The following is a 22,530-nucleotide window of genomic DNA, read 5'->3' on the forward strand; positions in this document are numbered from 1 at the left end:
AGCCTATTCAGCCTCTCCCTGTACTCAAATCCTCCAACCCTGGCAACATTGTAAATCTTTTCTGATTCCTTTCAAGTTTCACAATATCCTTGCAATAGGAAGGAGACCAGAATTGCACACAATAGTCCAACAGTGGCTTAACCGGGGTCCTGTACAGCTGCAACTTGTGGCAAGACAGAAGAATGAAAAAGGAAAAGGAACTGACGAAGCAGAGGTGCTCCGACTGAAGTGTCCTACTCGACTGCCATCTTTTTTTTTATTAGATTCCCTACAGTGTGGAAACAGGCCCTTCAGTCCAGCAAGTCCACACCGACCCTCCAAAGAGTAACCCACCCAGACCCATTCCCCTACATTTATCCCTTCACCTAACACTATAGGCAATTTAGTATGGCATATTCACCTGACCTGCACATTTTTGGACTGTGGGAGGAAACCGGAGCACCCAGATGCCTGAGGTGGGAATTGAACCTGGCTCTCTAGCACTGTGAAGCAGCAGTGCTAACCACTGTGGCTGCAGCAGTGTGAAACACTGTGCCACCCATGATCTTGGATCCAAATTTTTAAAAAGTGGCTGCAATTTTTAAGGAAGTAATAGCAAAATATTTGGAAAATCTAATCTAGTCAGCTCAGCTTCATGAAAGGGAAATCATGTTTGAATAAATTATTTGAGGTATTGCAGGAAGTCTTAAACAGACTGGATAGATGGGAACCGATTAATGTGCTGTATTTAGACTTCCAGCCAAGGAATCTCATAAAAGGATAAATCATAAGAGCCCAGAGTGTTGGAGGTAGTATACAGATGTGGACAGAGAATTGTCTATTGGGTAGGGATTTTTTTTCAGGTGGTGATTCCATAGGGATCAGTGCTGGGACTACAATGATTTAAGGAAGGAGGTGAATGTATTGTAGCCGAAATTTGCAATAACACAAGAATAGGTGGAAAGGCAGAGTAGTGAGAAGGATAGAAACAGTTTACTGAGAGGTATTGTTGGAGTAAGTGAGTGGGCAAAAAGATTGGCAAATGGATTGTAATGTGGGAAAATGTGGAGTTGTGTTCCCTGGAGCATCAGAGGCTGAGGGGTGAGCTTATAGAGGTTTATAAAATCATGAGGGGTATGGATAGGATAAATAGACAAAGTCTTTTCCCTGGGGTGGGGGAGTCCAGAACTAGACTCTATGAGTTGCTCATTTGGAATGGAGAACAAAAGAACAGAATATTATTTAACTGGAGAGAAACTACAGAAAGCTGCAACACAAACGGACCTGGGGAACTTGGGGAACACAAATCACAGAAAGCTAGCACACAGGAAGGGTATTGGAATGTTTCAAGGGGGTTGGAGTATAAGAGTAGGGAAATCTTACTGCAACTGGATAAAGTGCTGGGAGATCACACCGAGAGAACTGAGAGCAGTTTTGTCCCTTATTTACGGGGAGAGATCATTTCATTGGAGGCAGTTCAGAGAAGCTTCACTGGGATGATCCTGGTATGGAGGGATTGTCTTACGAGCAAAGGCTAAGCAGGCTGGAACTCTACTCACTGGAGTTGAGAAGACTGCGAGGCGATCTCATTGAAACATATCAGATTGTTAAGGGGCTTGACAGGGTCAATGCTGAAAAGATGTTTCCCTTCATGGGAGAGTCTAGGACCAGAGGGTATAGTCTCAGAGTAAAGGGACACCAAGTTAAGACCGAGCTGAGGAGGAATTTCTTCTCTCTCAGAGTTGGGTGTCTTTGGAACTCCTGGCCTCAGAAAGCTGTGGGGGCTGAGTCCTTGTGTATATTTAAGGTTGAGATCAATATTTTCCCCAATCAGTCAGGGAATCAAGGGCATCCTGCTGATAAAGTAATTCTATGTGGAAGTAATTATCCCATTGGAAACCTGGGAGGGGGATCCTCTGATTGAAATTAGAGTTTCTTGTACCATAACAAGTCCAAAAAAAACACAGTATTCATTGTGTAAAATGTGATGATCAATGTTTGACATCTAGTTTTCAATTCACCTCAGTATTCTGATAGGCTGATATTACAATTCGAAATTACTGGTAGTGGCTCTGATAGGTCTAGAATCTTCCATTTCAACAGAATCTTCACCAGTTGGGATGAGCTCAATTAGACTGACACTGGAACGAAGGCCTATTGTATTAAGTGCTTCTTCAGAATTATTACTGAATGTGAAACTCTGTTTTGCATTGACTGTGTCACCGTTCACTGTTTGAGTGTCTGTTGGTCTTACACTTCTGCTTGTTATCGTTGGCTCATTTGACAGAAGGGGATCATTGCTGGTTGATGGTTGGTATTCTGTTTGGTTGAGTTTTTCTTTAATTGATGTTAAACTTCCCTTTGGATTGTCACTTATAGATGACAGTCTTTCTGTTTGAGTAGAACCTTCTTTGACCAAGATTCCATCGGTTGCCTGTTGAGAATACTCATTGTCTGAGATTCCACCCTCAGTTTGAATTTGATTGACAATGTCTGATGTTTGAACTCCAGATTGATTGTTATTATCCCTGCTTGAAGCCAAATGTGTTGTTTGATTGGCATTTTTGATGGGAAGTATTTCATGTTTTGGTAGATGGTGACTTATCAAGACATGACCTCCTTTGTGACTTGAATTATTGACTGGTTCTTGCTGGACATTGTCAGTTCTTGATTTTGGACTTCTTATTTGTAATGAACTGCCAACTGTTAAAGTGTGCCGCCTGACCAGGGAAGAAATGTCGCTAACTTGGGGTTGGCTCGTTCGTCTCGGATCATCTCTAGCCGATGCTTGAAGTCCTGGGAGCTGGGGATTGTCAGTTCTTGATTTTGGACTTCTAATTTGTAATGAACTGCCAACTGTTAAAGTGTGCCGCCTGACCAGGGGAGAAGTGTTGCTGACTAGGGGTTGGCTCGTTCGACCAGTGTTATTGCTGAGCAATACTTGATTGTCTGATGGATGGAGACCGGCATTTCCTGATGTTAGGCTTCTCATTTCGAATGACCTGAGAACTGAAATAGTATGCCGTCTGACCAATGCTCGATTGTTTGATTGGCCATCACTGTCATTACCTGACCGTGGGGTTTGGGTTGGGTTATAAATGACCAATGTTCGATTCCTTGGTACGCACAGACTGTTGAGTGGGTTTTGATTTCTTGATCCTGTAGCATTATCACTTCTTAACATCAAACTTACAATTCTGGTTAGATTGTCAGTTGCCAATGTTGAACGTCTTGTCAAATGAGGCACTGAACTGGTGGAACTTTGGTATCCTATTCTTGAGATCAGACCTCCTGTTGGCATTGCATTGTTTGTTGGCAGTGTGTAATACTTTGATAATTTGGGAACATTCTTGGCCAATATTTTATCATTAGTTCCTTTAGGATCAACACTAAGTGAAGGTTGACGTCCCAATGTGCTGGCATTATTACTACCTGCTGTTTGATTTTCTAAAGAATTTTCCGTTTGACTAGAATTGTCATGGATTAATATCGGATTTCTAGTGAGGTGAGGAATACTGCTGAACAAATTTTCATTTCCTGTTTGATTGGTTTTGACAGATGCTTGGCGTCCAAACTCATGAAGATTCTCATTACCTGACCTTGGTCGTCCAGAAAAATTGTGATTGTTCCTGTTCAGCACGCCATCTCTTTGAGAGATGTCAGATTCCAATGTATGACGTCTTGTCATCTGAGGCTGTTTGCTACCTGAAGCTTGATTTTCACTGTTATTGATATCATTACTGGAAAATGCTTCATCCTCTGATATTCCCAGTGAGTCACTGTCTGACGTTTCACTTGTTAGCAAGTTATGGTCATCTTTCAGTCTCTCACTTAAAGACTTGTCATCCAACACTTCACTGCTAACCAACTTTCCACTGGTTAGGTTTTTACCGATTGTCTGAGATTCCTTTGCTGTGGGATTGCCAGATACTGGTGGCAAATCCTCCAATAGGCTGGGATTGGCACTGACTGATCTTCTACAATTAGTTTGACTATCGCTGCACAACAAGAGGCATCTTGGGTCTGCATTGTCACTAATCGACATTAACCGTGCAACAAGACCCGGGTTATCTCTGCTTGAGAGTCGTCTTCCACGTAATATACTGTTAATGATTTCCTTTTGACTTTGATATGCCTTAGCACTGGAGCTGACCACTCGCCGACTGAGATCACATCTTGATGAGCTTTGATGTTCTGTTTTTCCAAATTCAACATTGACATTCCTTCCACCTGCTGTGATTATACCTTCACTGACCGATGTTAGTGTATCTCTGGTATTGTCGAAAGATACATGAATACTGGGCAAATCTTGTGTTGTTAGAACATAACTGTCTTTGGCTGATGTCTGATGTTTTAATAAGTGGGTATTATCAGACATTTTATCTTCTCCTGATACTCTGTTCCTTCTCCTGGATATTAGAATCCCCATCACACTGATATTGTGAACCAGCAGATTTTAGTCTTTTTTGTTTGTGAATAGTAATTCAGTGAATAATTTCCAGCAAATTGCAAGTACTGACGTATTTCTTACACTCATGTTTTTGTTATGTTAGAATCCTCAGTATTAGCCTCATCCTGATTTCCAATTAATCTGGGATTGGCACTGGATGATGTTGGAACACCTGTTGGGTTAAACCTGAGGAAAGAGGCAAAAATGATTAAAATCTCTGCATACAAAAACCTATTTAAAAGGAAGCTAGTCTTTTTGCAGTCTGATGTGTTATGGCACAGCCGTGAACCCCTCTGTTTATTAAACCAAATACCCAAAAAAGCTCACCTCGCCTCATAATCTGTTAAAATATGAGTGACAGAGCGCTCCCAAATTCCACTACTTAAAGAAAACAACATCAAAGTGAATATTAAACAACTATTCACAACTCTAAGCCCCCCCTTCTCTCAACTGCTTACTATCTGCCTCCAAATCTATAACAATATGCTGTTCCAATTAGACACTTATTAAAATATACATCAACTTAATTACAAAACCACACAGCCACTGTCATCTTCTGTGCCTTCTCATTTCTGGCTGAGGATCTCCCTGGATCGTCTTCTTTTTTTTATCACAAGTGTGTTTCATTGGAAAAGATACCTTTGAGCGAGAGTCTTTCCTCATTTCTTGGAGAGCAAGAATGAACTGTCTACTGAAAGAGTGTGTTGTCTCACCAATGTTCGATGCTCTGATTGGCCATTACTATCATTATCTGACTGTGAGGTTTGGATTGTATTATAAACGTTTCCGTCTGGATGGCAGTTGCTCTGACCAATTTTCGAAATGCACGCATTTTATAACCCCTCAACATCATATCGTCTCACTGGTTCAATGTTGTCAAAACAATAAATTCAAACTCGATTGGGTTTTAGTATTCTGGGGCATAATTTGAACTGATTGGTTAAATTTGAATTGTTGTCAAAACAGCAATCAAAATTCAGACATCCATTTCATAGCTACATGTGACATATTTTCAATTTTCCAGTACACTCTGGAACATGCAATGTAGTCATATACACACGGACATTCCTGGTGATGAGTGTAACCTCAAAACATCGAGTCTCCTGTTCCTCAGCTGCTGCCTGACTTGCTGTGCTTTTCCAGCACCACACTTTTTGATTCTGATCTCCAGTCCTCACTTTATCCATTTCACAGCCAAATGTTACATATTTTTGATTTTCCAATACACCCTGGGACTGCCATCGAGTTAGATACACAGGAGCTTGTAATCTCTCAGTTCGGAAAGTCATTCACTCTCTCTTAAAACACGCCTTCAACTTCATAACAGATGATCTAATTGAAGTTGCGCCTTTGGGTTGTTATATTGCCATTTAAATTAGGTGTCAGATGGCATGGTCTCCTGAGCCAGTCTGCAGGGTGAAGATGGCACTGGTGTCCACTAGACCCTCCAGCAGCGGGGCAGAGGACCCTGTCTGTGAGGTGGAATGTGAGCTTCCTATTCTGGACCCTGTCCATCGTGATAATGGTCAAACACCATGATGTGTGATGGACAGTTTCTGGTGTGAAAGTCTTGTACAGCTCAGGGTTTACACACGATGTCAGGGTCAGGAACAGTGCATTGCAAAGTCCCTTTCAGCTGACTGCATGGGCTGGAGGATTCTGCAGGCAGCTGTGTAACCAGTGAGCTGAAGGGAAGGCAATTGCATGATAAAAGAGACATGAGTCATGGAGCACACTCTGCCGCGAATCTCCACGAGAAGTACACTCTTCCAGAACCTAGGAAAGTTTCATCAATTGTGTGACTAAACCTTAATAAGTAACTTTCTCACCAAAGTGTAAAGAGGAACTGTAAAATGCAATCTGTTCTTTACATACAGTCATCGAGTCGTCCAGCATGGAACCAGATCTTTTGGTCCAACCAGTCCATGCCAAAAATAATCCCAAACTAGACTAGTCCCGATTTGGAAGAGCCGGTGTTGGACTGGGTGTACAAAGTAAAAAATCCCACAACACCAGGTTATAGTCCAATGGGTTTATTTGAAAGCACTAGCTTTCGGAGTGCTGATCCTTCATCAGGTGGTTGTGGAGTATAAGATTATATTTAGACTAGTCCCACCTGCCCTAAAACCTACAATCCAACTCCTTCTTGATAACATTCAATGTTTTGGCCTCAGTTGCTTTGGGTTGTAATTTCCACGCATGGACACACTGGGTGAGAGCTTGGGTCCCTTGCCTCTCGTGGCTGCCCAGGTACAGGTTCAAGCGCTGGCTGACTGGGGACATCACCATCGGCCTGACAGTGTGAAGCATCCACATCACGCAGGGTAGACTCACTTTGTCCCATTCGGGGAGTTTAAATGGGATGGATGGGGTTTTGACAGACACCTGCAGCCCCGATGGGTCAGCTCATCCAGCAGCCTGGGTGCGAACAGTAGGGGCCCAGTCAAAAGGGATTAAACAGAAATAAAGCACGGGCAATACGGCAACTCCCACAATGCAGTGAAATGTCGGGAAGTGTTTGCATTGGTTCAAGCCATTGAATGGGGGATGTCTGTGTAATTCTGTACAAACAGGCCAAAGCAACTTTTAGCATCATGTGACAAATGCAACAAAATGCTTCACCCCTTTATGAAGTAAAATCCTCACCATGGACTGTTGCAGCACAGGAAGAGACCGTTCAGCCCCTCATGTCTGCATGGGCTCTCTGACTAAGCAACACCATTGCCTCACCTACTCCCCGTAAGTCTGCACATTGTTCCTTTTCAATAGGAATAAAATTATAAACACCCCAATCAAACAGGTGACACTTCTGACAGCATTTTGCATTTTAAGATCACTAATACTTCTCTGGAACTCGAGTGAACCTACTTTCCCCCCTCCCCCCCCAACACACTCTCTGACAGTACATTCCAGGATGTGGATGCTTTGGAGAGGGTGCAGAGAAGATTCACTGGGATGTTGCCTTGTACGGAGGGTGCTAGCTATGAAGAGAGGTTGAGTAGATTAGAATTATTTCCATTAGAAAGATGAAGGTTGAGGGAGGACTTGATTGAGGTTCACAAAATCAGGAGAGATAGAGACAGGGTGGATAGTAAGAAGCTTTTTCTCAGAGTGGGGTCTCAATTACTAGGGGTTCAAAGTGAGAGGGGATAAGTTTAGAGGAGATATAAGTTCAAAGTGAGAGGGGATAAGTTTAGAGGAGATATAAGTTCTTTACACAGATGGTGATGGGTGTCTGGAATGCGTTGCCAGCAGAGGTGGTTGAGGCTGGCACGATAGCATCATTTAAGATGTATCTAGACAGATACCTGAATGGGCAAGGAGCAGAGGGATACAGACCTTTAGAAAATAGGCAACAGGTTGAGATAGAGGATCTGAATTAGCACAGGCTTGGAGGACCGAAGGGCCTGTTCCTGTGCTATAATTTTCTTTGTTCTTTGTTATTTGAAAGAAAGAGTCAATTTTACATGAGAGCCAGCAGAGTCTTATTTGTAGCCAGTATATCTAATGTCCAGGAACAACACTCCCCTCAGTTCCCCAATGTACACAGACTGTACAAGACCCAATCAGTAATTCATGATGCAGACTTTACCCCAACATGACATTTTCACCAGTTTTCTTTTGAGGGATAACATTCTCTCCTCACAAATAGAGCCCAGTCATCTCGGTGTAAGCTAGTTTTTCGTGCTTTCTTCATCACTAAGTCTCAGTCGGCAACATGAGCCACTGAATATCTGTTCATAAAGGTGGCCATTTGTTAGTAGAGCATTCATAATCGTGCAATTGTTTTCTTAACCACTTTCCCACCTTGAAACTGAGGATTGGCAAATGTCCTTCATTTGTATACATTCCCATCAGTCAGCTCCCCCGAGGGAAATGAGCAAGAGAATGTCAGAATGAATTTTCTTTCTTTGAGCATGATGGGGGTGAGGACCAGAGGTTGGAACAATTGGTTCTTCCACAATTTGCATATTTACAGTGTTTTGTGATGTGACAATAACTACTCTGATGCCACAGCATCTGCCTTGTGTTATCACAAAGGAATTGACTGACCTGCCTTCAATGTTTACTTGGTTCAACAGGATCTCAATGGGATGAAATTCCTCTGATCGTCAAATGCAATGAATTGATAGACAAGAACAGAAGTCTATCCCGCCACACCCTTGTTTAATCATCTTTGGTCAATTACTTTGAATAGTAACCACGTTCACAATTTAATAAGCAGCAAATTGGATGTAAATTTCTCACTAAAACAGGCTGAGTAGAATTGTTTGAGCTTGGGAAGAAAGAAAGACTCAGTTGGAAGGTCTGAAGGGGTAACAGGAGTCAGAATGGGATAGTATTGATTGCTTTTCTCCTTGGGCTTGGCCCTCCATTTCATCGTGGAATCTGTGTATTTGGAACCACGAAGTTAAAAAGATCCTGATCCTAGCAATAGTCAGGATTGTGGGTAATAAAATAAATCAGGAGGGAGAGAACACATGTAAGGAAGGCACTATAATAATACTCATGGGGGACTTCAATCTGCAGGTGCACTGGGAAAATCTGGTTGGAAGTGGATCCCAAATAAAGGAATTCTTGGAATATCTACAGGATAGTTTTTGTTTTGGAGCAGCTTGTGGTAGAGCCCACCCAGGAACAGGCAATTGTGGATTTGGTGATGTGTAATGATGGAGTAGCCCTAGGGGGACAGTGGCCATAATATGATAGAATTCACCCTGCAGTTTGAGAGGGAGAAGCTGGAATCAGATGTGACAATATTAGTAAAGATAAATACAAAGACATGAGGGAGGAGCTGGCCAGAGCTTGGAAGGGGAGCTGACCAGGGAAGATGGTGGAGCCGCAATGGCAGGGGTTTCTGGGGGTAATTCGGGAGGCCCAGCAGAAAGTCATCCCGAGCAAGAAGGAACATACTATAAGGGGAGGATGACACACCCATGGCTGATACAGGAAGTCAGGGAGTGCATAAAAGCATACAATGAGGTGAAGATAAACAGGAAGCCAGGAGGACCGGGTAACCTTTAAAAACCAGCAGAGGACAACTGAACAAGCAATGGGGGAGAAGATGAAATATGAGAGTAAATTAGCTAGGAATATAAAAGAAGCTAGGTAAAAACAGCATTTGCTGGAAACCTGAGTCTGGATTAGAGTGGAGCTGGAAAAGCACATCAGGTCAGGCAACATCTGAGGAGCAGGAAAATCGATGATTCAGGCAGGAGCCTTTCATCAGGAATAGCTCCTGATGAATGGCCTTTGCCCAAAACGTCGATTTTCCTGCTCCTTGGATGCTGCCTGACCTGCTGTGTTTTTCCAGCTCCACTCTAATCCATATAAAAGAAGATAGCCAGAGTTCTTTTTAGATATCTAAGGCATAAGAGAGAGGCAAGAGGAGAATAGACCAATAGAAAATGAGACTGCAGTAGGAGTAATGGGGAACAAAGAAATGGCAAGGAACTGAGCAGATACTTTACATCAGTTTTCGTGGTGGAAGACACCAGCAGCACACCACAGCTCCAAAAGAGTCAGGGGGTCAAGGTGAGTGTAGTGGCCATCAGTAAAGACAAGGTGCTGGGGAAGCGGAAAGGTCTGAAGGTGGGTAAATTACCCGGATCAGATGGACCACCCCCCCAGGGTTTGGAAGGAGATCGCTGAGGAGATTGCATAGACATTGATGGTGATCTTTCAGGAATCACTGGAGTCAAGGAGGACCCCAGAGGACTGGAAAATGGTCAATAGGACGTGCCAGTTTAACAAGGCAGGGAGGCAGAAGAAAGGAAATTATAAGATAATTAGTCTGACCTCTGCCTTTGGTAAGATTTTACAGCCAATTATTAAGAATGAGATTGTGGAGTACTTGAAGTGCACGGTAAAATAGGGCTGAGTCAGCATGGCTTCATCAAGAGGAGGTCATGCTGTGAGAATTATTTAAGGGGTTAATAAGACAGAGGAAGGCCGGTGAACATGATCTATTTGGATTTCCAGAAGGCCTTTGAAATGATGCCACACAGGAGGCTAGTAAATAAGACAAGGGTGTTCGGGGTAAGGTGCTGGCATAGTTAGAGGATTGGCTGACTGGCAGAAGGTAGAGAGTGGGGATAAAGGGCCATAAGCAAAAACAGAAATTGCTAGAAAAGCTCAGCAGGTCTGGCAGTGTCTGTGGAGAGAAATCAAGAGTTAACATCTCGGGTCCAGTGACCCTTCCTCAGAACTGATGGTCTCTAGGAAAATGTCAGTTATATACAGAATATAGAGTGGGGGGAGAGGGATAGAGTAAATGATAGGTGGGGATAGAGCCCAACAAGAGAGAGAGAGAGTTCAACAGACAAAGGAATGGTTAAAGGTCAGTCTGGGGGAATGAATAGCTGCTAATGTGGCTTATTAATGGCTGACAATGGGTTGTGTGTGGTAGCAGCCCATGTGATGACAAGGCCGAGTGAGTATGTGTATGTGTATCTGTGTCTGTGTGTGTATCTGTGTGTGTTATGTGTGTGTGTGTGTATGTGTGTGTGTATCCCATGCGTGTGTATCTGTGTGTGTCTGTATCTGTGTGTGTGTATCCAGGTGTGTGTGTCTGTATCCGTGTGTGTGTGTGTGTGTGTATATCCGTGTGTGTGTATCCGTGTGTGTGTGAGTGTGTGTGTATCTGTGTATGTGAGTGTGTGTATGTGTGTGTGCATCCATGTGTGTGTGTATCCGTGTGTGTCCGTGTGTGTGTGTGTATCTGTGTGTGTGTGTATCTGTTTGTATCTGTGTGTATCTGTGTGTGTGTGTGTGTGTGTGTGTGTGTATTCGTGTATGTGTATCCGTGTGTGTGTGTATCTGTGTTTGTGTGTATCTGGGTGTATCTGTGTGTGTGTGTGTGTATCCGTGTGTGAGTATCCATGTGTGTGTGTATGTGTGTGTGTGTGAGTATCTGTCTGTGTGTGTATCCATGTGTATGTGTGCGTATCCATGTGTGTATATCTGTGTGTGTGTGTATCCGTCTGTGTGTATATCCATGTGTGTGTATATGTGTGTGTGTGTATCCATGTGTGTATCCATGTGTGTGTATATGTGTGTGTGTATCCATGTGTGTGTATATGTGTGTGTGTATCCATGTGTGTATCCGTGTGTGTGTATATCCATGTGTGTGTATATGTGTGTGTGTGTATCCATGTGTGTATCCGTGTGTGTGTATATCCATGTGTGTGTGTGTATCCGTGTGTGTGTATATCCATGTGTGTGTATATGTGTGTGTGTGTATCCATGTGTGTATCCGTGTGTGTGTATATCCATGTGTGTGTATATGTGTGTGTGTGTATCCATGTGTGTGTGTATGTGTGTGTGTGTCCGTGTATGTGTATCCGTGTGTGTGTATGTGTGTGTGTGTATCCACGTGTGTGTGTATCCATGTGTGTGTGTATGTGTTAATGTGTGTGTGTGTAGGGGCTAGGACATGGGAGAGCTCAGGCTCTAAAGTTATTGAACATGATATAGAGTGCGGAGGGCTGGAGGGTCCCCAAGCAGAAAATGAGGTGTTGTTCTTCCAGTTTCACTGAGACAGAGATGCTGGCCTGGGAACAGGGTGGGGTGTTAAAGTGGCAGGCAAATGGAGGCCCAGGGTCATTTTTACAATCAGAGCATTGATGTTCTGCAAAGCAGTTACCCAGTCTGTGCTTCGTTTCCCTAAAGGGGAGAGTGAGACTGCAGATGCTGGATATAAGAGTTGGGAGCGTGGTGCTGGAAAAGCACAGCAGGTCAGGCAGCATCTGAGGAGCAGGAGAATTGATGTTTCGGGTAAGAGCCCTTCAGCAGGAATTCATCTCCCTAGTATAGAGGAGACCACGTTGTGAGCAGTGAATGCAGTCAACTAGATTGTGAGAAGTTCAGGTAAAGTGCTGCTTCACCTGGAAGGTATGTTTGGGCCCTTGGATACTGAGGAGGGAGGAGGGAAATAGGCAGGTATTACACATTTGGCGCTTGCAGGGGAAGGTGCTGTGGGGGTTGGGGAGGAGCCGTTGAGAGTGAAAGAGGAGTGGTTCAGTGTGTGCTGGAGGGAACGGTTATTGTGGAAGGTGAAAAAGGGAGGGGGGGTGGAATATGTGTCTGCTGGTGCATCTCACAAGGGTTGGTGGAAATGGCATCTGACGATCCTCTGGATGTGGATGCCGGTGGGATCATACGTGAGGACAAAGGGGACCAGCTGTGGGGTTGGGGGAGGGCTGAATCTGTGGAACAGAGGTTGGGCGAGGCCAAGTCATTGAGTGTATTTAAGGCAAAGATTGATAAGTTCTTGATTAGTAAGGGGGTCAAGAGTTAGAGGGAGAAGGCAGAAGGACATGGTTAATTCTGCTGCTACATCTTATGGTTTGTGTGATCCAATGGTATTTGGAAGAAGAGCAGGGGAAATGTCCTAGTCAATATCTACAATCATCACCACCGAAAACCTAACAATTTATTTCATAGAATAGGGTCAGGAGCAGGCCATTCGGCCATTTGAGTCTGTTCTGCCATTCCATGGTGACCATGGCTAGTCATCTAACTCAGTCCCCTGTCCCTGCTTCCTCCTTACTGCCATTTAATATCTCAGACTCTATGCTGGAGCTTTTTCATTTCTAAACACTCTTATTATACAAATTTTTGTAATGGTTAAATTCAAGTCACAGGCAAGGTTTATGTGTATGTGCCGACCTGCACCGATCAGATCAGCTCAAGGTGACTTTGAGATAGATAGGTTCCTGATCAGAAAGGGATCCAGGATTACAAGGAGAAGGCAGGAGATTGGAGTCGAGGAACATATCAGCCATGATCAACTGGCAGAGCAGACCTGATGGGCCGAATGGCCTATGTCCTAAGGTCTTATGGTCTAATGTCCTTCAGGGAAGGAAACCTGACTCTAGACCCACAGTCATGTGGTTCATTCTCAACTGCTCTATAGCATTTTGAGCAAGCCACTGAGTGATAAACAAAGCCAAGTTGAACGAAAAGAGTGAAACTGGGTGGACCATCTGACATTACCTTCACTCCAGGAATGACAGTTCAAAACACAAGTCCTGTTGACCCTGCAAAGTCCTCCTTAATAATGTCTGGGAGTTAGTGCCAAAATTGGGAGCACTGTTTCACAGACTAGACAATGAATAACCTGTCATAGTCAGACTTACAGAATGATGCCTTACAGACAATGTCACAGACACCACTATCACCATTCCTGGATATGTTCCATCCGATCTTCCCAAAGGGTAGTGTCCTCGGCCCAACCATCTCCAGCTGCTTCATCAATGATCTTCCCTCCCTCAGAAGGTCAGAAGTGAAGATGTTCGCTGATGATTGGACAATATTCAGCATTAATGGCCACTCCTCAAGACCTGGGCAATATCTAGGCTTGGGTTGATAAGTGACAAATTGCATTAGTGCCACATATGTGCGAGCTAGTAATAATCTCCAGCAATAGAGATCTCTAACCATTCCCCACTGCCTTTCAATGGTATCACTGATTTCCCCACTGTCAACATTCTGTTAAATTCTGTTGATCAGAAACTGAACTAAATCAGCTGTATAAACAGTGTAGGTATAAGAACTGGTCAGAGACTGGGAATTTTGTAGCAGGTAACTTACCTTCTGACTCCCCAATATCTCTGCACCATCTATACAGCACAGGACATGAGTGTGATTGAATACTCTGCAGTTTTCTGGATGGATGCTGCTCCAACTATATCCAAGCAGCTCAACACCACCCAGCACACAGCAGCTTACCTGACTAGCGCAACATGCATCGATTTTCACATTAACTCCTTCATCACTGAAGCTGACTGGCAGTAGAGTGTACCATCTACATGATACACTGAATACAAATGAAAGTAATATCCTTACAGCTTATAGTCATCTCTGTTTTTTTTATGGCTGACCCTGGGATTCTAAAAATATTTGTAGCTTGAAAGTTGACAATTTAGATTTGAGCAGCAATGTGTTTATGAAGTTTCTTGACATTGCCTTTCAAGAGCAGCTGGCTTTCAGGTGTACTCCAAGTTGGAAAACGCTGAGGGAATCTCTGTTGGGAGACTCACAGTTAACTGGGTATTGAAACTAATTCATTGCCTTTTGGTGGAACTCTGTCTAACAGCTTCTTGCTGGTTTAAAAAATACAACAAATGTGCTCCATCTCCTTGTGAGTTCCTCAGTCCAAAGCTCTTTCTCTAAACAAAGGGTGATGTGTGCGTTGATTATAATTGTTCTCTGTTATTTTCTATCACCTTGAGATCCGCCAAGTTTAATTTAGATGAACAAAATCATCTCAATACAATGAAAGCTTCATTGGATCCATTCACATCTGCCTTCGCAGAATCCCTACAGGCCATTTGGCCCATTGCGTCTACACTGAACCTCCGAAGAGCATTTGACCTAGACCTTCCCCTCACCTTTATGACTCTGCATTTCCCCTGGCCAATCCTTCTAACCTGCACATGTTTGGACTGTGGGAGGAAACTGGAGTAAACCCACACAGGCACAGGGAGAATGTGCAAACTCCACACAGTCACCGGAGGCTGGAATCGAACTTGGGTCCCTGGCGCTGTGAGGCAGCAGTGCAAGCCACTGTGCCGCCCCAAACACACAACGCACCAGATGTAACTTGAACCCACAATCTTTGGCTTAGGAGGTGAATGCCTTATCCATGAGGCCACTGGGGCCATTATCCATGGGAGTAATGTCTGTCTGACACAGACTGAGATCCAATATTCCCTCTAACCCAGGATGAAGCAGGGAGGCATGCAGGCTTGAAGGTTTTTGTGTTGATTCATCCTTAAGTGGATTCCCTTATATTTAGTTAGATATTCACTTGACACTTAGGACTATGTGGAGCTCAAACATTAAGAGGTCACATGAATTGTAGCTGCTACCTTCATCATCTGCTTGTGTCCTATTTTAAAATATAAATGTCTTGACCAAAGGTTACTGAGGCCTGACTGTGTAGAAAAGATTAATTGGGATATTGTTTTAAACTACTGGAGAAAAACTCAGCTACAGAGATTTGATTTTAGGACTGATATCAGGAAATTCCCTTTCTTATTAAGAGAGACCAACATGTCAAATAAACCCTTTGACAAAGTAGTGAGGACAAAAGCTCTCGGAATCATTTAAGAAACAATTGGACCTACATTTGAACAGTTGTCAGAATCCCTCTAGACAAATGATTGAGATGGTCAGAATGGCTTGTTTTGTCTATAACCATTTTGTCAACTTGTAATCAAAGCAGACCAGCCAGGAGCTTTCTGTAATATCAGGAATATGTAGCATATGATGGGTTTTGCGAATATTTGTCACTCAGGTTGAGGTTCTGGATATAGGTTTGCTCGCTGAGCTGGAAGGTTCATTTTTCAGACGTTTCGTCACCATACTAGGTAACATCTTCAGTGAGCCTCCGGATGAAGCACTGGTGGCATGGGCCATTTATGGGTTTAGATTTCCTTTGGTGGGTGATTTCATTTCCTGTGGTGATGTCATTTCCTGTTCTTTTTCTCAGGGGATGGTAAGTGGAATCTAATCAATGTGTTTGTTGATAGAGTTCTGGTTGGAGTGCCATACTTCTAGGAATTCTCGTGTATGTTTCTGTTTGGCTTTTCCTAGGGTGGATGTGTTATCCCAGTCAAAGTGATGTCCTTCCTCATCTATATGTGAGGATACTAGTGAGTATGGGTCATGTCGTTTTGTTGATGTTCATATATCCTGGTAGCTAGTTTTCTGCCTGTTTGTCCAATGTAGTATTTGTTACAGTTCTTGCAAGGTATTTTGTAAATGACATTAGTTTTGCTTGTTTGTATAGGGTCTTTCAAGTTCATTAGCTGCTGTTTTAGTGTGTTGGTGGCTTTGTGGGCTACTGTGATGCCAAGGGGTCTGAGTAGTCTGGCTGTTTAATATAACGCTCATTAAATTGAATACGTTGTGATGGTGAACTCTCTGAAGTCATGTCCAGCATCTATAGTTATAATCTTAGGCAACCTGTGCAAAACACTATGAATTTAAACAAAGGATTCACAATTCTAGTGAGAGGTTTTGCGTCATTGGAACTTTGACAGCCCAGTTTTGCAAAATCAGAGTCCTCTCAGCTTTCAAGCACATCCATTACAGAGATGAATAATACTTAGAAAGCACTAATGTAACTGTGGAAACAACTGTAGGTAAGGAACATATGTTGATTGCATTTGGTTATTTTCTGGTATGACATCCACAAACTTGCTTTCAATCAAATTATCTGAATTACTTGATGTATTATTATCGATGACTATTCCCCAAATAAACCAGAACCCAGACATGGAACTTTCCCTTAACCCACACCTGAGTTAGCACAATGCTTTCACTGATCAAAGATCAGTTGGGATCTCATTCTTTCCGGAAGATCAGTTGTGTCATTTTCTCATCATAGCATCCATAAGACCATAAGACCATAAGACATAGGAGTGGAAGTAAGGCCATTCGGCCCATCATGTCCACTCCGCCATTCAATCATGGCTGATGGGCATTTCAACTCCACTTACCCGCAGTCTCCCCAAAGCCCTTAATTCCTTGTGACATCAAGAATTTATCAATCTCTGCCTTGAAGACATTTAGCATCCCGGCCTCCACTGCACTCTGCGGCAATGAATTCCACAGGCCCACCACTCTCTGGCTGAAGAAATGTCTCCGCATTTCTGTTCTGAATTGACCCCCTGTAATTCTAAGGTTGTGTCCACGGGTCCTAGTCTCCTTGCCTAACGGAAACAATTTCCTAGTGTCCACCCTTACCAAGCCATGTATTATCTTGTAAGTTTCTATTAGATCTCCCCTTAATCTTCTAAACTCCAATGAATACCATCCCAGGATCCTCAGACGTTCCTCATATGTTAGACCTACCATTCCAGGGATCAACATACAAGCATCTAGTTGCTTCTTCATTGACCTTTTTAACTACACTGCTCAAATGTGACTTATCACAAAACAAACAATCCTAACCAGCTTTATCAAATAATCTGGCCAAAAGACCATAAAATATAGGAGCATAATCAGGCTAGTCAGCCCATCGAATCTGCTCTACCTTTTCATCATGGCTGATAGGTTTCTCAACCCAATTCTCCTGCCTGCTCCTCATAGCCCTTGATCCCTCTTACTAATCAAGAACCTGTCTATCTCTGTCTTAAATACACTCAATGACATGGTCTCCACAGCCCTCTGTGGCATTGAGTTCCACAGACTCACCACTCTCTGACTGAAGAAATTCCTCCTTGTCTCAGCTCTAAAGGGTCATCCCTTCACCTGAGGCTGTGCCCTCGTGTCCTACATTGTATGCGGATGTCAACCAACCAACCCCTGTGTCTGTCTTCTCCGTGCCTTTGCCCTTTCTAGTGCTCCTTCCCACAGAACACTGCCTCGGAGTTCTCTGCAGCAAAGTGGGTATGTGCCCTTGCCCTCCATCAAGCCGCACTTGGCACGGCCCTTTCTCCCTGGCCAGTGTATGCTCTTCATGTCTCACCATCTTCAACCTGTATCTCAAAGGTATCCTCTGAAGTCTGTGCAGTGTCAGTATCTGAGCAGGGTGCTGGGAGTGGGTAAATGATTGGTGATGTTCCTTCACTATCAGTGTCTTTTACCTGAACCACTCTTTATTTCTGGATCACTGCCTGGGCAGACTGCACTTTGAGATTATCTGAGGGATTAAAGGATTCAAATTGCGGTGAGGTGACAGGGAGTAATGTTGCAGGGCATTATTAGGCCACTTTTGGAATGCTGCGTTCAATTCTGGTCTCCATGCTACAGGAAGCTTGTGGTGAAACTTAAAAGCATGCAGAAAAGGTTTACAAGGATGTTGCCAGGGTTGGAGGATCTGAGCTACAGGGAGAGGCTGAAAAGGCTGGGGCTGTTTTCCCTGGACTGTCGGAGGCTGAGGGATGGCCTTATAGAGGTTTATAAAACCATGAGGGGGTATAGCCAAAGTCTTTTCCTCAAGCTAGGGGAGTCTAAAACTAGAGGGCATAGGTCTAAGATGAGAGGAGAAAGATTTAAAAGGGATCTAAAAAAGCAATGCTTTCATACAGAGGGTGCTGCATGTATAGAATGAGCTGCCAGAGGAAGTGGTGGAGGCTGGTACAATTACTGCATTTAGAACATTAACCATAGAACATAGAAAAGTACAGCACAGAACAGGCCCTTTGGCTGTTGTGCTGAGGTTTAATCCTAAAATATAATAACTTAGCCTACGCACCCCACAATTCACTGCTCTCCATGTGCATGTCCAGCAGTCGCTTAAATGTCCCCAAAGACTCTGCTTTCACCACTTCAACTGGCAACACAATCCGTGCATTCGCAACTCTCTGCGTAAAGAACCTTCCTCTGACATCTCCTCTATACCTTTCTCCTAATATCTTAATACTATGACCCCTTATACCAGTCAATCCTGCCCTCGGGAAAAATCTCTGGCTATTGACTCTATCTATTCCTCCCATTATCTTGTACACCTCGATCAGGTCTCCTCTCTTCCTCCTTCTCCCCAGAGAGAAAAGTCTGAGCTTATTCAACCTTCCTTCATAAGGCAAGCCCTCCAGTCCAGGCAGCATCCTGGTAAACCTTCTTTGCACCATCTCCAAAGCCTCTGTATCTTTCCTATAGTAGGGCGACCAGAACTCGATCCCCCTGTTAATGAAAGCCAAAACCCCATTTGCTTTCTTAACAACCCTATCCACTTGGGTGGCAACTTTGAAGGATTTATGTACTTGCACACCCAGATCCCTTTGTTCCTCCACACTATCAAGAATCCTGTCTTTAATCCTATATTGAGCATTTGAGTTTGACCTTCCAAAATGCATCATTTCACATTTATCCAGATTGAACTCCATCTGCCATTTCTCAGCCCAGCTCTGCATCCTGTCTATGTCGTGCTGCAGCCTGCAGGAGCCCTCGATACTATCGACGACACCACCAACCTTTATGTCATTCAAAAGGCATCTTGATGGGTATATGAATAGGAAGGGTTCAGAGGGATATGGGCCAAGTGCTGGCAAATGGGATAAGGTTAACTTTAAATATCTGGTCGGCATGGGCAGGTTGGACCGAAGGGTCTTTTTCTATGTTGTATGACTCTAAGTGGCATATCCTTTAACAATTGGCAGCGTCTCAGAAGAGACTATGGGATGTGCGAAGGTCAATTAGCTATAATGATGCCACCATTTTTTAATAATGTCAATGCTGCCATGGCCAATCATCTTAGTCATGGCCACTACAATGGTGAGCTGAAAATGTGTTGCTGGAAAAGCGCAGCAGGTCAGGCAGTATCCAAGGAACAGGAGAATCGACGTTTCGGCCATCAGCCCTTCTTCAGGATGCCCGAAACATCGATTCTCCTGTTCCTTGGATGCTGCCTGACCTGCTGCGCTTTTCCAGCAACACATTTTCAGCTCTGATCTCCAGCATCTGCAGTCCTCACTTTCTCCACTACAATGGTGACCAGGAGCACTGAAGTTAGAAATAATGTGCACGTCATCTTGACAGTTCCTTGAAAGCTGTTCCTCATGTTAGTATTTATGGAAGTAATTCCATTCAAGCCAGAAGGATGTGAATCATAGCTTTGTAATCAGTCCCAGCCATTGAAGTTTGAGTCTGTAACTGGCACCACAGCTTGGTATTGTTCACCATACACAGCCCAGATGCTGCATCCAAGGGATGATTCATTGTTTACAGGAATTCACGCTAACCGATGAGTCTGGATATTCTGTTGCAACATCCTTTGAATGTCCATGAAGCAACCAGCATTCCTCACGTATGTATTTTCCAATGCTAACAAAATTTCCCCAAATCCTGCTTTTATTCCCACTGGATCCCATTTAATCTTGCTAGTATACCCAATCCTGTTTAGACGGACTAGGAGAGAAGTGGGTAATTGTTCTTACCCTTTCATTCATAAATAATTCTAGTTGTTTCTGTATTGGGTGTATTTATTAAAACTCGGGTTAGATACACAAATCACATTCAGTGGGATTGATTGAACGTTGATGTTTCTGTGCAGAAACAGCATTTGTCCATGTCACCAAGAACATCCTATGTGACTGGGACAATGATAAACTTCCCCTTTTCATCCTCTTGCAACTTTTGACCTGGTCAAAAATGTCATTCTTCTTTGACATCTTTTTACAGTCGTCCAAGTGATCGCAGCAACTTGGTTCAAATATTGTCTATCTAATTGTAGCCACCTGCAATGTCTTCATAGAGTCACAGAGTCATCCAGCAGGGAAATAGACCCTTCAGTCCAACCTGTCCATGCCGAACATAATCCCAAACTACACTAGTCCCACCTGCCTGCTCCTGGCCCATATCCCTCCAAACCTTTCCAAAACATGTACTTATCCAAATGTCTTTTCAACATTATAGCTGTACCCACGTCTACCACTTCATCTGGAAATTCATTCCACACACGAACCAGCCTCTCTGTAAATGTTTTTTAAAATCTCTGTCCTGTCACCTTACAAATGTGCCCCTAGTCTTGAACTACCCCATCCTAGGGAAAAGACACCCACCATTAATGCTATCTGCACCCCTTATGATTTGATAAACCTCTACAAGATCACCTCACAAGACTTGATGCGCACATTGTTAGTTATCTTTGGTGAACCCCCACAGAATGATTCTCGGTTGTTCATTTTGTTGTTGCCTGGCAACATGTTTGAAAGCACACATTACTGTTAGATTAGATTCCCTACAGTGTGGAGCCAGGCCCTTTGGCCCAACAAGTCCCCACCGACCCTCCGAAGAGTAACCCACCCAGACCCATTTCCCTCTGACTAATGCACCTAACACTATGGGCAATTTAGTATGGCCAATTCACCTGACCTGCACATCTTTGAACTGTGGGAGGAAACCCAAACAGATACATGTTCATGGAAACACTCCCAGCTCTACCTCACCGCTGCCTGATCCTTAATTTACTATGACTAAATTAAACACAGTCCAACATCAGGACCATATGATGAAGATCAACAACATTGAGCAGCATGGGCAGGTTGGGCTGAAGGGCCTGTTTCCATGCTGCAGATTTCTAATTCCTCCAATTAAAGTTGGAAAGTCTGAAACCATTGCCTTTAGACCTATTATAAATTCTGATCCCATGCCTCTTCCTGGATATTAAACTAATCTATTCTCACATTAGCATTGCATTTAATCCCAGGATGAGATCCTGATCATATATTCATGGCATCTCTAGAGGATGCCAATTCCTATTTCTATAACGTTGCCTGATTTCCCCACACCAGCTGCTAAAATACTTATGGCTCAGCTGCTCCAAGGTTGGAGGAGCCGGAGTCGGACTGGTGTGGACAAAGTAAAAAATCTCACAACACCAGGTTATAATCCAACAGGTTTATTTGGAAGCACTAGTGTTCAGAGCGCTGCTCCTTCATCAGGTGGTTGTGGAGTGTAAGACCATGATCACAGAATTTATAGCCAAAGGAGTGTCATGGAAATGTGATACAGTAAGCAATTTTAGATTAAATCTTTCATCGTTTGTAATGGGATCTGCTGGTTTCTGTTCTTTGATATGTAAATCTCAGAACTTCTTTTAAATTACATTTTCAAGATAAAAATGACACAACACCAGGTTATGGTCCAACAGGTTTATTTGGAAGCACTACTTTCGGAGTGCTGCTCCTTCATCATGTGCTTATGGACTATCCAGCACAGTTTATAACCACCAGATGAAGGAGCAGCGCTCTGAAAGCTAGTGCTTCCAATTAAACCTGTTGGACTATAACCTGATGTTGTGTGATTGCTAACTTTGTCCACCCCGCGCCCCCCCCCCCCCCCCCCGCCACCCCCCCCTCCCACCCCTTCCCGTCCAACAGCGGCTTGTCCTAGTCATGCTCAAGATAGCTCAGGCTTTTAAACAATGGGGGTGAAGTCTGTCTGTGTCCCAATGCTGAGTCAGACTGACAAACCCTCTGTATAGTTTTACAGAGATTTACATGGACTCATGCAGTTTTTGAACAAAATAAAATGTAATTGTGCAAAAACAAATTCACCCCATAAGCTTATATGTGTCCACATGTAGAAGCGACAGAGTGAGTGTGTGTGTGTATATGTGTGTGAGTGTATATGTGTGTGAGTAAGCT

The sequence above is a fragment of the Chiloscyllium punctatum genome, chromosome 20, assembly GCF_047496795.1.
Source record: "Chiloscyllium punctatum isolate Juve2018m chromosome 20, sChiPun1.3, whole genome shotgun sequence".
NCBI lineage: Eukaryota > Metazoa > Chordata > Chondrichthyes > Orectolobiformes > Hemiscylliidae > Chiloscyllium > Chiloscyllium punctatum.